The 16486-nt window shown below is 38.5% G+C and overlaps 1 protein-coding gene across 3 annotated transcripts in view; it reads left to right on the top strand.

The window, feature by feature from the left end:
- The window catches only part of BCL2 (BCL2 apoptosis regulator), a 132791-nt gene that overhangs the window by 39457 nt on the left and 76848 nt on the right, over positions 1 to 16486 (top strand). The gene's annotated exons all lie outside the window — the stretch shown is intronic.

Here is a 16486-nt window from a genome sequence, read left to right as displayed (position 1 = left end):
CAAATGTGAAAAATTGGGACGGGGTGGAGGGTAATAGGAGCCTATATAAGAAAAAGACCCAAAAATCGGAACTGTCCCTATAAAATCGGGACATCTGGTCACCCTAGCCCCACTCTGCCCCCAGCCCAGTTCCGCCCCCAGCTGCAGCTCGCCTCTGACCCCTGCTCCAGCAACAGCTCCATTCTGCCCCCTGCTCCGCCCCCAGCCCAGGGCTGCCCTTATTTCCTCTCCACCCCCAGGCCAGCTCCACCTCTAGCGCCAGCTCCTGCCTCATCCCCAGTTCTGCCCCCAGCTCCACCATCAGCCCAAGCTCCTCTGCTGAGCCAACTGTGCAGTAATGGAGGCACAGGATCACTGGAAAGGGGGTCTGTAATAGAAAAAGCTTTTGTGTACCACTGCTCTAGTGCATACAGGCCCCAGTCAAGATTGGTAGCCTATCGTGTTAAGTACTGTATAAACATACAGGTAGAGACAGTCCCTGCCCTGAAGAACTTAAGGTTGGGTCTGTACTAGAATTTTTTGGTATTATAGTAGTATCACTCAGGGGCATGTTTTTCTTTTTTTTATACTGGCAAAACTCTTAGTGTAGAGGCTGTTATACTGGGAAAAAATGCTTTTGCGGATATCGCTTATTTCACATGGGAAACTGGTAGTATGAGCTATATCAGCAAAAGCACATAACCTGCGTCTGTGCTAGGAAGCTTTGCTGGTATAGCTCTGCTAGCAAACTTTTTCTAGTGTAGAGCTGGCCTCAGCCTAGGCTGCTAAAAACACAAGATATGTTACAGATTAGAGGGCATACAGCTGAATAGTAGCATTGATGTACCAGGATCCAGCACAGAGGTTTATTGTTAAGATAGAGAGGGAACTTAGAGTTCTAGTCTCAAAAGCCTGCAATGGGTACCAAAAGGAGGGACTGGGAATGATTATGTGAAAAGGTGGGTCAGTATTCAGATATTAGTTGAGGCCTCTAGGTGTTATCTCAATCCAGTAATTAGAATTTAAATTTTCTCCATAACATTATATTTAGCAGACTGGTAAAGGATTATTTTACAATACAACCAACTTCTCCTGCCCATTCCCTGCTTTCCCCTGAAAAATGAGTCAACAGAAGTGGTAGGAGTTGTTTTGTAATTAGGTCCCTAGCTGCTTACTGGACTGATGAAGTTGTGTTTTGTAATAATATGAAGTTATTTTGTTAGCAGACTTTACTTTCCAAGTCTTTTCCCCCTTCCAGCACCCCAAGGTACAGCTTTACTGGATCAGTTACCATCTGCTCCAGTGTTTGCATTTAGCCTGCAGGGCCAGTGATCTCAGAAATATTTCCTGTAAATGGAATCTCTCATGCCAGGCCTGTCACACAATAGATATATAATTGGATAAATCCTAAACTGGAAACTACAAACAATAATAATAATAGAAAAACATATTGTACTGTACGTGGTCCATGAATCTCTCCAAAATGGGATGTTTGTTTACATATGCAACTTAAGTATATTTTTCTTTTCTATTTCTTAACAATAATGAAATTAATTTAATAGCTAAATTCAGTGGTGCATTTTTTCCATTCAGCATCTAACCTAAGCAGCTTGCTGTGTTTTAGTGGAACAGTATATTATAGTGCAGAGAAATTTACCTCACAATAGGTCTCAGTTCTACTCTTGGACATCTGTTTGAACTTGTGCATCTATCTACTAAGCTTGAACACACATGTCCTGCCAATGATTTTTAGAAGATACCAGACTAGATGATGTGATGTGAGCATGACTGAACTTGAGGAGAAAAAAAGGGGAAAAATCCAGGCTGCCCTCGTACTATTCAACAAAAAACTGCTTCATTTTTTTTTTAAATTGCAAACTATATGTCAATGATTTGGGGGTTTGGTTTTAAAAAATGAAGTGATTTTTAGTCCTTATTAAATGTGACAGATCGATAGCCTTGGAGATTGAAGTTTTCTGTTTATTATCCTCAGAATGTATACAGCAAGGCAATGACATTACAAACTTCTGCACACTGTCCCATTAACGGACTTCACCCCTAGATGGAACTGAGGGTAATTCAGATTTCATGTTGATCTTTAGATTCTCTGCTAAGTCTGCCAGCAAAGTGCTAATTGGTTTGAACTGTGGACATGTCCTTTTTGACCTGGACTGAGACCACTTATGCAGTGAGATGGGCACCATTTTACAAAAGAGATTATCCCAATTCCATGTTGTATACCGTCCTTCTTTACTAATAGCTTTAGTGTTCATCTCTGCTAACACTCATAGTTTTCCCAAGCAGAGTGAAAGTGATCTGATTCTTGTCAGTCTTATTGATTCCCATGGAATTTTTCATGGCAGTGGGAAAATGACCGGCCTGTGATTTCAGACTGCTGCTGCTTCAAAAAGTTATAAACCATGGCAGGAGGACTAGTGTCATGTGTTTGCAGACTCAGGAAGACAGCGCGTCATTGGTTCACATTATCAAGACAGTGTCACAACTGGAAACCTAAAACAATTGAACCTTAAATACTACAGAAATTCATAGTTTAGATTTAGCCTTCCTGGTTAACCAGAGAAATTTTTTCACTTTACCACAGGATGAGTGAATTATTAAGACTGTGCTCATGCTGTTATTCCAGTAGTACCCAGTTTTAAAATATATTTTCTCTTTCATTTGAGAGAGTGAGAATACTGTGCACTAGTCATAATTTGAAGGCACTATTCTGAGATGCACAACAGAGCATCAAAAAAGAAATTGAATTTACCTTCAGTGAAGGAGAGTAATTGGTTTTTATACTTTAAAAAATCCCCAACCAGAAGGCTCATCTGTCTCTGACAGATAAAGGAATTGAGTTAGAATGTGAGCACCCTAATTGAAAGTAATAATAGTAATAATAAATGGACTGCTCTGTATATTTTTCCAAACAGACTGTCATTTATGTACTATTCTAGGCTTATTTATGATAAATGTTGATCAAAGGACCAGAATAAACCATTGAATCCTTTTAAATTGCAGCATAAAAGGATTAAATTTTATCAGTGTAGCTCATCCGCCTAGCTGTCTATTTGCCTTTTTTTCTTGCATGGTTTTTTTTGAACTTTAAAAGCCTCTTATTTTGGATTTTATGTTTAGCATGGCCAACGCTGTCAAAACTGAGGACGAAATCCTGTCTTGATTGAGGTCAATAGCAATTTTCCTGCTGACTTCAGTGGTGCCAGTATTTTACCCACAGTGCCTTTTAGGCTCCTAAATCCATATTCAGTCACCTAATTAAAGTGGCCTGATTGTGAGAAGTGTTTTTCACCTGCAGCTTCCACTGAGTTCAGTCTGCATTGCAGGTCAATACTGTCCTAAACTGTCAAAAAAAACCACCTTAATACTTTGTGTAAAAACAGGAACAATACTTTCTCAGAGGTGCTGTATGAGGGTCAGTGTTTGTACCATACTTTAAAGATGTGAACTGTTACGTATTGTTATGTAAGTTACAATATCATTGAAGACTTTGATTGTAGCATCTTACTAATTTCTGTTAAAGTTTCTATGCAGTACTGATACCCTTTGGGAGCATAGTTTTTCTTCCTTACTCTGTGTGATTGTATTTTTTTTTTAATGGTTGATAGATACATAATAGTTGTAGGCAACCTTGGGTTTTATATAAATATAATTCTCTTTTCATGTTAATGCACAAATAGGATATTCTGTATTAGTAGATTTAACATTGTGTATTAAATATAAAAATATTTTAACCCCAAAGAAAATTGAAATATAGTTTTGTTTTATCTGAAGAGGTATAATTGATTGTGTTAAGAGAATTCAGTGCAAGCTTTTGTCTCTCAGGCCTCATTACAGTAGTATCTGAGCGCCTCCTATACAAAGAATTAGCCTGACAGCACCTCTGTGAGGTAAGGAAGATAACATAAATGCTGTAAGTGACTTACCCAAGATCATATAGAAAGTAGGTGGCAGAGCTAGGAACTCAACCCACATCTTCTGAGATCTAGACCAATGCCTTAACCACAAGACTATCCTACCTTTACCCCCCAAAAAAACCCAAAACAAAACAAAAAAAAATCCAAAACCCCTCAACCATTTTATGTGTTTATTTCTTGTATCTTATGTGACAAATTCTGCCCTGGTTTACATCTCATATAACTGATTAAAATCAATGGAGTTACATAGGATACAAGTCATGGTACAATCTTTCTCTTTGAGTTTTCTGTCAATCTATATAATTCTATTGCTAGGACTCCTCATAAAACATCTTGCTGTGTTAATTAACACATTTATCTCTATTTAAAAAGCACTTGCCTAGAGAGAGAACTGAGGACAGATTTATGCCCCTTTAATTAGTTTGCTTCAAAACAAGCTACCCTTGACTTATTGGTTCATAAAGAGACTTGCATTCTTACTCCACATAGCCTTGGTAGTCTGTACTCCCTCATTCTAGTTAACATATCTCTGTATGTCATCAGTTTGGTCATTTCGGTGTCTGCTTTGACTAATAATATGGATTAGCAGTGCAGGATCTGTTGACCACAAATGAGCAATCAAAAGTTGTGGACTAATACTTGTAGTTGGATATACCCAAGTATGAATTTCCAACTCTGAAATATGCAGTGTTTGCTGTTCTCTCATTTTACCCCCAGCTACTTAATACATTTGACGTAGTTTCTAGTCAGTTATATTTGTAATTTATATATGCATGTGTGATTACTGGTACAGAAAGCTTGGAAAGTACCTATTGCTAGTACTTCACATGGTTACTAAACAACAATGTAATTGCTGAAACTCCAGTAATAAGGGACTAAATGGTGAGTCGAGCTACATGCCTACACAAGGGAGTGAGAACTAGATTCTGGGCACACAGGAGTAAGTGGGGGCTGCTACCCATCTCCCCAGAATAAGGATATGGGGAGCAGGCAGGGCATGGAATGGCAAAGACTCTGCATTCCTCCTGCTTGCCAGTATATCTGAAATAGCAGGCGGGGAGTTGTAATTTGCTGTTAGAAAAGGCCAGTAGTAAAATGACTGCCCTTTATTACTCCACCTCAGTGGAGCAAAGGGAAGTAGGAAAGGAGTTGTGTCTCAGCCAGCATAATGCTTTCTAGTGCTACTGCTAGTGGGTGCAGTATATGCACCACCTATTGCTCAAGGCACAGTCCAGCCTTAATTGACTCTGAATTTGGAGCCACATCCTGTTCCCATTGAAGTGAGTGGGTGTTTTGTCACTGGCTTTGTTGGAAGCAGGATTGAGCCTCTAAGATGTGGAAATATTGTAAATTTTATGGTTTTACTTACTATAAATTAGCCTCTGTAATAAGTGAAAAGTCCAGAAATAAAGGGATATAAATACTTGCAATTGTGAGCAGTCTCATTTTCAAGAGACATTTAAGTGAGGATTTTAGCCTTCAGATTAACATTACCACTTATCTCATCCTTCTGGTTATTTTCACTGCCCTTCTAACTTGGAGATAAAAATTCCTAAATGGCTTTTTCTGTGTTTTATTTCTTTGTCCATGATAATCAGTTCTATTCTGACTGAAAATGAAGCCAATTATCAAGAACAATAAATAAAAATAATTGCATATTGCTTTCTTCCCAGTGGAAGAAAAAGGAATATGTTGATACAGAACAAAGTTGGTTGCCAAGTTTGAAGTACCAAAGGCAATGAGGAATAACACAGGCCCCCTCCTAACTGAGGGTCTAAGCACAATGAAAATATGCCGTACTGATGTCAGACATTAAAATATTCATAATTGCACAAAAAGAATTGCAATGGATTGAAAATGTTTACAGAATATGCCAATCCTGTGAGTTAAAGAGAAATGGAAGCAAGAAAAGCATTTTGTGCTCAATCATTGTCAGTGGAAGTTTTGTAATTAATGTCTCTTACATAAGGTCCAATCCTGCATTATGATGAATATTTCTGATGTTGTATTCAGTTCCTTTAATTCTGAGGCCTGTGGAGGTGGAAATCGTTTAGCACTTTGTAGGACTATTCACTGAAATAATTATTCCCTGACCTAAAATTTAGACAAGGACCAAAGCAATGCTGTGTAATTGGAGATGCACTACAATTTGTTAACAAGGATAAACTCTATGTGACCAGTCCAAAGGCTTGGCTGATGCTTACACAAAATGGTATTTCTAGGACACCTGGATTTGGGAGTTCTTTTAGCATTTCATTAGGTCTGACCAGCTAAGCTAAGAGCATCATAGACAACAGATTTTGGAGAAAGTATCAGTTCTGAGCCTTCATTTCCACCCAGTCTGCTTCCATAAGCCACTGGCTGTGGAACCATTATAGTTCTTAGGTAGTAATTCATCTAATGAGAAGACTTTTTGTATTGGTCCATATTCAGCATACATAGCTACTGGAGGAGGAGAAAGGGTTATTAAGAGAATGAGAATAGCAGTTTAGCATAATAGAGGTGGGTTAAAACTCTGTGATCTTTCTTGGATAGAACTGCCCTCTACAAGATGTAGTCGATTAGAAGAAACCCTTTAACATTTTTACGTGGATGAGACATTGGAAAAACCTGTTATCTATCACAAGTCCCATTCAACAAAAAGAGAGTAAGAGAATAATAAAAAAAGCAGCTCTTTAACATAGTCCTATGAAAAGTAATTTTTGAAAACGTCTAAATATAATACTGGACCTATTTTTTAAAGCTGGACTCAGTACATGAGTACCCTGCATTTTGTATCTTCTGTGTGCCTCACAGCCAGCTGCCTAAATAGGAATGTACTTGAATGCATATGGTATCCAGGCCTCCCAAATAAATGGGCACAAGCTTTTATCTAATATGCACATTTTAATACCTGTTTGTGGTGTAAACACAGATTATTTTTTGTCTGCTCTTCACATTTTGCATGGTTTACTCATTGTGTGAGCCATAAAAATGTAGCCCATTATATCTTCTTCGTTTTGTTTCTATTTATATTTCTGGATATGAATTACTGTGTTATTTATTGCCTAAAGTGCTAATGAGATCAATAAGAAAACAAATAAATCAGAAACTAAAATATAACAAGGCCTTTCTAAACATATTTTTGGTATGAAAAGAGCTTTATGGCAGTTTTTGAGCTGAATGTGAGGTGTCTCATGATCTTAAATAACAGGCTAACATTTCTTTGAAACAAGATCTAAATTTATGCAAATTTCTTCTAGATCGGTGTCTCAAAAACTGTAAATGGGTACTCCAGGTCATACAGAAACTTTCATGAATGGAATTTTAACTGTCCATTGATCTCCCCCTTTCCCCCTCCCCGGTAAGCTCGACATTTGATGGTTTTATGTTGGCGTTACTATGTCTTTGTGTTTGATTGAAATTTGTTGACCCAATGGAAACAATGCACTTTAATCTTAAAAAGGTGGCTTAGATGTGAGTGGCAAAAGACTGCTACACATGCACTTTTTGTGCCTATTGCCAGGCTCAAATGATCTGCTGTATCATTTGTGTATGTTATTGATGGGTTTTGCAAGTGTACTTTTGATCCTGTGAGCGTGCAGGTGATGGCATCTCTTACTTGTGTGCACATAGGTGACACTGTATGAAGAGTGCATCTGCTAAGTTGCACATGTGCATGTGGAAGTCTGGTTAAGGTCTCATTGAAAATCAGGCCTAATCCATATGTATTTTAGGGAAAGCGATCAGTTTAAAAAAATCAGTTGTCATATTTGCTTTAGTGACTTTTATACTGGTGAAAGTTGCTGGATTCATGCCTTTTCAGATTGAAGTGCTCTATTTATTCACAAACTGTATATAACACAGGCAGTGATAATTCAGACATCCCTATACTTACCTTACACTGGTCCTGAACCGGGGCATAAAAGGACCATTAAGGCAGCTTAATTTGTATCTCTGTTTAGCCCTTGGCATCTTCATGAACTGTGGTGATGGTTTTGTGATGAGGACCCTTATCTTCTTAGAAATCAACTGACCACCAATTTGCATCAAAAGGCCAGCAGCAAATAACATTTGGTCTTTGCTGACCCAGGTCAAACTTGAATAGGGACCCTGGAAGTGAATAGTCCCATACCACAGTCCCTGAGCTATCCCGGTCCCTCCTCATATCAATTACTAATTACAGAAATGTGTACTTTGTGATTTTTTCCCCCCATTCATATAACCAGTTACCCTTTATATTTGTTTCTTTTAATTTGTGTACCACAGTGAATAAAAAGCCCTATACCATAAAAAAAATGCACTACACTTGTGCAGAGAAGAGGAGAAGGAGGAGCATTTATTAGCTATTATATTAATTGTATTTATATAGCACCAGAAGTGTAGAAGTATAGAGTAATACACGCTCCCAGGCTTGAAGTACTAAAGGAGCACCTTATCCACATGCAGTGTAAATGAATATTTTGCCACTCACAGTATTTAAACAAGAATTTAGAAATTAATTTGTCATCATATGACGGGGGGAAAGGGCCAATATAGTTTTGGGCTGCTTATGTGGAGGCACGAAAGGCAATAATCTCTTCCTATAAAGGTTCTAGTGCAACTGCACTTGGAAAATTTCATTCACTTCTTGGCACTTCACTATCAGAAATATATAAAGCAAAGGAATTATTTAAGGTGGCTGCAGGAAGTTCAAGTAGGAGTGATGGGATGAAATTAAGATAGTAACTTTTAGGCTGAAAACAGGAAAATCTTCACTCTTTGGCTGAGATTTTAGGCTGTGAAATTGTCTCTCAAGGGAAGTGATGTATATCACAGCGTTTGGGATATTTAAAACTAGATTCAAATGTCTTGGTCCATGACTGGGGCTCCAAGCTAATACAAATAAATAATCAGATTAGACTTTTAAAACTATAGTAAATGTAGCATAGGGAAAACCCCTGCAGTGTGGAAGATAGATGGATTTTTATTTTAGTGTCTCAATCTTGATCCCTTTCCTATCCCTTAGCCTACTATCTGCATGCGAATATCAAGACTCTGCCTCCCCTTTTCCAACCACTGGCCCTAATAGGATCATTGCTTTCAAGGAGAACAATGCTGAACCATTGTGTAGCTGTTAGTTGGTGTAGGGGAAGGCCAACACAAAGAGAGAGTTCAAGAAGCAAGACCCATCTATCAATCTTAGCTACTTAGATTCCCCCATTACTATAGAATCTGCATACCTCACAATCTTTAATGTATTTATCCTTACAATAACCCTATTAGGTAAGGAAATACTACTTTAACTCCATTTTACAGATAAGGAATCCTCAAAGATCTTGAAAGGTAAACTCCCTAAGGAACTTGCCCAAGGTCACACAGGAAGTTTTAGCAGAACTCCTGAGGTCTCTTGAATCACAGGCTAGCACCCTGACCACTGAGCCATGCTCCCTGTCCTTACCTATACGTGGCAAATGGGGCAAGCAAAACTCTGCAACATTATAGGGACAATTTAAAATGTTTACATTATTATTTCAGTGCTGATCATGTTATCAGCAACAATATCCAGCTATTCTTGGATCGCTGGTGGAATTTAAGTAGGGCATCACCATGTTTTCATCCCTGTAAGTCAAGCTTCTCAAGTCAGTATTTTTAGTCAAGACTTCAGCTCTGGAAACACAGAGCTAGTTTAATACAGGATGAATGCATTTGTGTGATTAGTTTATTATAGGATGAACGCATTTCTACAGTGCAGTATTTAGTGACTGGAGTTTAGTGTGAATATAGATGAGTGCATTTTCCCATGTAGTCAATCGTCTAATAATTTGAGGCCTGATTAGTTGACAGATTACAGAACAGGTTTTAAAGTAGACATGGAGAGAATGCCAAATGTATCTTTGCTGGCAATAATCGCTGTGGAATGAAGTTGGCAGAGAGCAGCTAGAACTAGTGGTAAAAGAGAAGTTCTAATGACTGTAAAAGCAGCAAAGAGTCCTGTGGCACCTTATAGATTAACAGATGTATTGGAGCATGGGCTTTCATGGGTGAATATCCACTTTGTCGGATGCATGTGGGTATTCACCCACGAAAGCTCATGCTCCAATATGTCTGTTAGTCTATAAGGTGCCACAGGACTCTTTGCCGCTTTTACAGATCCAGACTAACACGGCTACCCCTCTGATACTTCTAATGACTGGTTTCTCTAATTGTGTAAAAGGAATGTTTTATGATATTTTAATTTGCTACTTTTAGCATTTCTCATTTTGTCAGTCGCAACATTCTCCGAGCTATTCTGGGATATAGTATCTGCATGCACTAGCCTATCAAATGCATTGATTCAAGCTAAGCTGTAGATGTGAAAGAGATTCTGATGCCTCAGTATTAAGTGCTAACCACCCTGTTTGTGTGAGAAAGAAATGCCGAGCAGCAGGTAGAAATGCCTACTAACAATTGTAAGCTTGTTAAAAGGATCATTTTATGGAAACTAAGTTCAGATCTGGAGACCATCTCTAGTCTATCTCAAAGTTCCAGGATGTTCAGATCCCAGATTTTGATCTGGCTTGTTATGAAGATGTGGGGCAGTCATGATGTTTGGATCTAGATCTAAATATCCAAAGCTCAGGAATGTTTGGGTCCTGGGTTTGGGCCCTTCCCTACTGATTTCTAATACTACTGTGAATTCAGAGGGCTTACTTTGAATATTTTTAAAAGTGAAGATATGAATTTGCCAGTCATTGGTCCACAGATTGTTTCATTTATGAGAGGATTGGTCTTAGATCTATGTTTAATAGTTGTTCCACATCAAGAATCCAGGATGATAGCGCAGTTATCATCGTGTTTCATCGTTCTCTGTATGCAGTGCTCAAATAGGGTGGATGGAGTGCAAATGGATAATGCCGTAATACCTCCCTGATTTCTCGCTCCCCTGGATGAAAACAGGAAAAACTATTGGGAGAGGGGTAACATAACACTTCTGGGCTTTTTGTCCCTAGTTCAATGTTATGGCTATGTAGAAAGTTTTTATTGTTGAAGGTTAAAGGTACTCTGAATTTGGCAGGGAGGAGGTTAAGATGTTTATTTGAAAAGGCTCAAATTTAAGAAAAGCAATCATTCATTTTTAACAAACTCCTTTGTGCATCATAGTAAATAATCTATGATTTCAGAGGGTAGTGACTTTGAAAAAGGGCTTTCATCATGGTTTATATCACTTTTCTCTCTTAGTCTTAAAGTTTCCCCAGAGGTCAATATCAGTTTTTCTGTACTTATGCCTAATTTGGATGGTTAAATTAGCTTATTTACAGAACAATGCAGTTGCACTACCATTTACATTGTCTGCAATTTAATTTCTTTTATAATCTCCTCTTTTATCAATCAGTGCTCTGTAGAAGATGATTGTCTTAGTAATGCTTTGTGACAGGAACAGACTAGCATTTGTATTTCAGTGCTTCAGCCCAGTGGTGTACTACAATGTTTTGCAGCTATGCAAAGTAGCATCTGCCCTACATTTCTCCCAATGGTTTGATTATTAAATGATGAGGTACATTAGGAAACCCAGTTTCAAATGGAGTGGCACGGGCCATGTACAACACTGCATTTCTCCCTAGGCCTGTCAGAGGAGCTAGAAGTAGGAACAGCTAGTATATCTCTCAGGAGAATAATGTGCCATATCTAAGTCTACTCTGCCATCACAAGCCTCAGTCTCACTCTGTAAGTGCACTCCAGAAATTAAAATAATTTACAAGCAGAGGAATACGCTGCTTTTCCTATTCAGCTTTCACTTACAATTCTCAGATATGGTTGCTTCTGTACCATCAAGAAAACTGGAATGTTAACGTGCAAATTCTGGCCTGAACTAATTAGTAGTACCTTTATTGGTCGATCAGCACTTTGGTAACGGAAGTATCTTCAGTGAGAAGAACGAGAATGCAGTCCTTCTGCCCTGGGCCTTACTGTTCCTATATTCATTTCTACTGCATTGATTTCATCCCACGTATTTTTAAATCCCAATGGTTTGATTATTAAATAATGGGGTACATTAGAAATATTTGCTATTAATTCTGTTTATTTTTGCTGTCTCTTATATTAATCCTAATTCCCGCCATGTACAAGCTTTTAATGTTGAAGTTTGGCCCTGCTCACTCATGCCCATCTATACTTTTCTTTACTGCATTTCCTGATATCATGCTGTTAGTCAGACTCAAAAAATGCTTAATATCCTGCACTGGAAATCCTGCCAATGTCTATTGCTGAATCTATGTAAGGGCCTAAGATCCTGACACAAATACACACTACTTAATCCTTGTCACCTGCTCGGAGGAATCAAAACTAGGTCAGTTTTGCATGTTCACCTTAGTAATAACTCTCAGCTCTGTAGCTACGTCTTCTATTTCCTTCCTTTTGTGCCACACTCCTTTTAGAAATACCTGAAACTTCGTCACCCAAAATATTTTGTCCTGCACGAGGGCCTGTACATCTTTATCAGTCTTTGTGGTTCATCACTATATGTATATAACGCCCAATCTAATTTCCATTAAAGTCAATGGAAACTTTATCATTACCTTCAACTGGAGCAGGTTTAGGCCTTTATAGTAAAAACCATGGTAAGATTTACTCTTGAAAGCTTTGCAGAAAGTCTGACTTTACAGACTGTTCTGTATAAAAATACCTTACCCCATAGTATGGCAACTGGTAAAGCCTCCTTTATTAAAATTAAGATTTTGACAAAATTAGACCCTTTATATTGCTAAATTCTGAGAACCCTTAATCCCATTGACTTCAGCTGGGGTTAAGGATGCTCAGTACTTGCTGCAAAGACTGAGCACCATTTAGTGTCAGACATGTACCGCCTTCAATCATGCGGCCTGTTAAGCAGTTTATATAATAAATGTGAACCTTGCAGATCCAAAGTTTATTTTAATATTTCTGCTTATGTTGCTAGGAAACTACATTGTACCTTACATTGTGTCTGTTCAAGTGAAACATGGCTCTTGGAAAAATTGTGTGTTGTAAACATACACACACACACATGCATTAAAATACGAACATGCCATCAGTTACTCCCCACACAATCCTATAACTCTAGCACTGTTGCATAAGTGTAATTGTGAGAAAAACTGTGTATAGTTTCTGGTGTAGATACTTTAAAATCAGAGAATTTAAATCGGCATTATTGATTTTAGAACAAAGTCAGAATATGGAAAATATATAAGCAACTTCAAAGCATAAATGATGCCTAATGTCTTTATGTTGGAACATCTGAAACCTGAGCTTTTGATCATCATCATCATCATCATCATGTATCCAAAGGTGAAATAGAGGAGGGGGAAAAAAAGAAGGTATCCTGTGAGAAAAGGTAACTATAACAATAAGAAAGCAGATATGTGGGAGTCAGTGTAGTGGTAAGTGAATCCAGACGCTCTTTTGTATGTAGGGCCATGAAGGGAATGTTCCAATAAATTTCACATAATAAAAATCTGAGCCCTTTTTTTTTTTTTCTTGGTTAAACTTGGATTCACATGTGTAGGATTCCTATGGACTTTGATGTGGCTTGACATTAGCACCATACAAAAGTGTACTGGGAGAAAAATTTTTAACAGACTTGGGGTTCTGGAAGGCAAATGATCTTTGGAAATCTGCAAGTTTTGAATAGGAAAAACACTTGCTCAGTCTAGACTTCAGAGAACCAGATATCTTAATGGTATGATCACTCCAGTGCTGTAAGTGTATTGCTCTAGGAACAGGATAGAGTAGAATGAAAATTTAATCTTTCTCTTGTCCACTGCTGTACTTGAGATTACTGTACATTGAATTCATTTACTCCTGGCAATTTCTGTTGCATTGTAAAATATCATACCTTTTGGTTTGGTTACATGCATTCTGCAGTGGAAGCTGCAATCTATTTTCTTTTACGCTAGCTATTTTTCAGATACATCTACTCCACCTGTACTAGAGTAGACACTTAATACAGGGACGGAAGGGGTTTTTACATTGTTGTAGTAAATTCACCCTCTTGACAGGCAGTAGCTAAGTTGGTGGAAGAATTATTCTGTCAATTTAGCTGGGTCTGTATTGGGGGTTAGGTCCGGATAATTGCATCGCACAGGGCATAGAATTTTTTGAGCAGTGTAGTTAAGTCGTTTTAGGTGTAGACCACACCTCTGATATACCAAACACTGCCTCTTGTCTGCCTTAGGGCAGCTTAATCCTCTGTGTGTACAAATAAGATTTTATTGAATAAATGCAAGCACAGTTTGTTTGCAAACTTTGTTTCTCTTTCCTAGGATATATTGGGAACACTGATACATTGTCCCAATGAACCATCTGTAGTGTTTGCTTGTTCCTTCACCTTATGTTCTTACTCATTCATCAGTAAGTTCCTTCTCAGACACACTGTAGAGGACAACAGCATTTTGCCACAGAACATATCTGGCTGTTTCTAATCAATGTGGTTATTATTCCTGAAGTGTTCAGTGGCACCAGGCTTATTAAGGCTGTATAAGTTACAAATCATGCTGTAAACTGAGGAAACCTCATTCAGCATCTGTTCAGAATAGGCACATTTTAATAAGGCAGGATGAGTGTATTTGATGAGACACTACATAACTCATATAGGCTCTTTTATGAGTCCGTCTCTGACATTAGACTGTTTAATTACTCAAAACTCCATCAAACAGTATTTTGCATAGCCATTTACAATAGCGTGTTTATTGAATTGCATGGCTGACTTAGAGAAATGGTAAGTTCTTTAGGGCAGTGATTCTGTCTGACCTATGTTCTGTGAAGCACTATGTACATTTTTAGATTTAGATAAATGTCTGTTAATAAATTGTTTTGTTTAAATAATAATTTTTAAGCTCATGAAGACCCTGTTCTAGAACTGTTTTTAGTGGGAGGCAGGAGCCTGATGGAAGGATGATTATTTGTATTATCTTGTGTATGAGGGTCTCAAAATTGCTATCGACCACTCAATACCCCTGTGAGAGATGAGTAAGACTCCCTGTTTTCCAGATGGGGAAAATGAGACAGAGAAGATAAGACCAACATTTTGAAAAGTGTCCACTAGTTTTGGGTGATCAGTTTGAGATACCTGAGGCCTGACTCTCATTTGTCTCAGTTAGAGTTGCAAGTACTCAGTGCCTCTTTCAGCTAGACAATTTTGTCCTGTTTGTTTAGCCTGGGCTAGAACTCAGATTCCTTTTCTTTGTACTTTAACTATAATATTGTCCTTCCGTGCTTTAGGAGATTCTTTTAAAATTTTATTTCAATAGATCCATCCTAAAGTTATCAGTGAAAAGTTAGTAAATTTGTTTTCTAAAAATGTAGCTGCTTTGGGAGGCAGCCATTGCAGGACCTTATCCAGCTAATGATGATGGCATGGATAGTGGACACTATTTCCCATCGATCTTGCAATTCAGCAAGTCTCTTAAGCACATGCCTAACTTTTAAGCATGTGAGTAGTCCAATTAAACTTCAAAAAACTTAGGGCACATGCTTAAGTATCTGGCTGAATTAAGGCCCAAGTCATTTCACACTCACTTTGTGCAAGTGTAAATGGCTATGCAAGAGATGTGACAGTGGAGAAGCAGGCCCAGCGTATGTGTATATGTCTCTTTTGGTTTATTGTTGGTGACATTAGTATCTATACAATTTTACAGATGGGGAAATGCAAGCAGAGAGGTTAAGGCAAAATCCAACTTAAGACCAGCCATTCTCCTTGAGGTGTGGGGCCTCAAGCCTTTCAAAAAATATAGGTCCATTGACTCTCAAGTTGGGCACCCAAAATTAGAGGCCACATTTGAAAATTTGGGACTAAGTATCTGTCAAGGCTACAGCCCTCAGCTAATTCTCCTGGACCATCCTGCCCTTCAGTCATGCCCTGGTGGAAGTATAACTCTTGACTGCTGTACAGTTTGTGAGAGAGTTACAGAGGTAATTCCTATTAATGCTGAAGGATGTTCTGCACATAGCTTCCCCATGTATCAAATAGGGAATAGGTCTCTTATTAACTTTTTGTCTCATAGATCCTGTCTGTCTGTTTTTTATACTGCTGACCATCACACAGTATCTGAGTGCTTTTCACATAAAATTAATAGCAATAGTGAACTCCCGAGTGGACTTCATGGAGTCAGGCACACTCCCCTTTCAGGGTCAGAACTCTGCTTGGAGTAGGGGATTTTGGAGGGGAGGATGGGGCGGGAGGAGGGAGAGAACAGCAGGGTTGGTAGGAATTTGGGAATAAAAGAGGTTTCAAACAGAGAATCATTTATGGTGGCCCTGCAACATTTCCTGAAGCTGGTTAGACTTTGGATTTTCCTGATCTCTGCTAGGAGCTTAATCCCTAGCCAGATCTCCTTAGCAAGGAATGCTTTGTCTCAAGCTCTTACATGCTTTCTTCTGGACTTGCCCCAGGGGAGCACAGTGACATGGGAATTGAGAGATTGAAATTTGGTCTTTGATGTAGCAGGGGCTTGATTTATTAATTTCTTTGAAAATTAGGACCAATGCTTTAAACTGACATCAGAAGTTGACTGGACCCTGACAGAGCAACATGAGCACAGTCCTGGTGTGCTCACAGGGGGCCTGAGCCATGGAGAAGTGGGGCAGCCACATTCTGT

This window comes from Gopherus flavomarginatus, chromosome 2 (genome assembly GCF_025201925.1).
Source record: "Gopherus flavomarginatus isolate rGopFla2 chromosome 2, rGopFla2.mat.asm, whole genome shotgun sequence".
Taxonomy (NCBI): domain Eukaryota; kingdom Metazoa; phylum Chordata; order Testudines; family Testudinidae; genus Gopherus; species Gopherus flavomarginatus.
The sequence above is the reverse complement of the archived record's forward strand: the minus strand, read 5'-3'. Positions and strand labels throughout refer to the sequence as shown.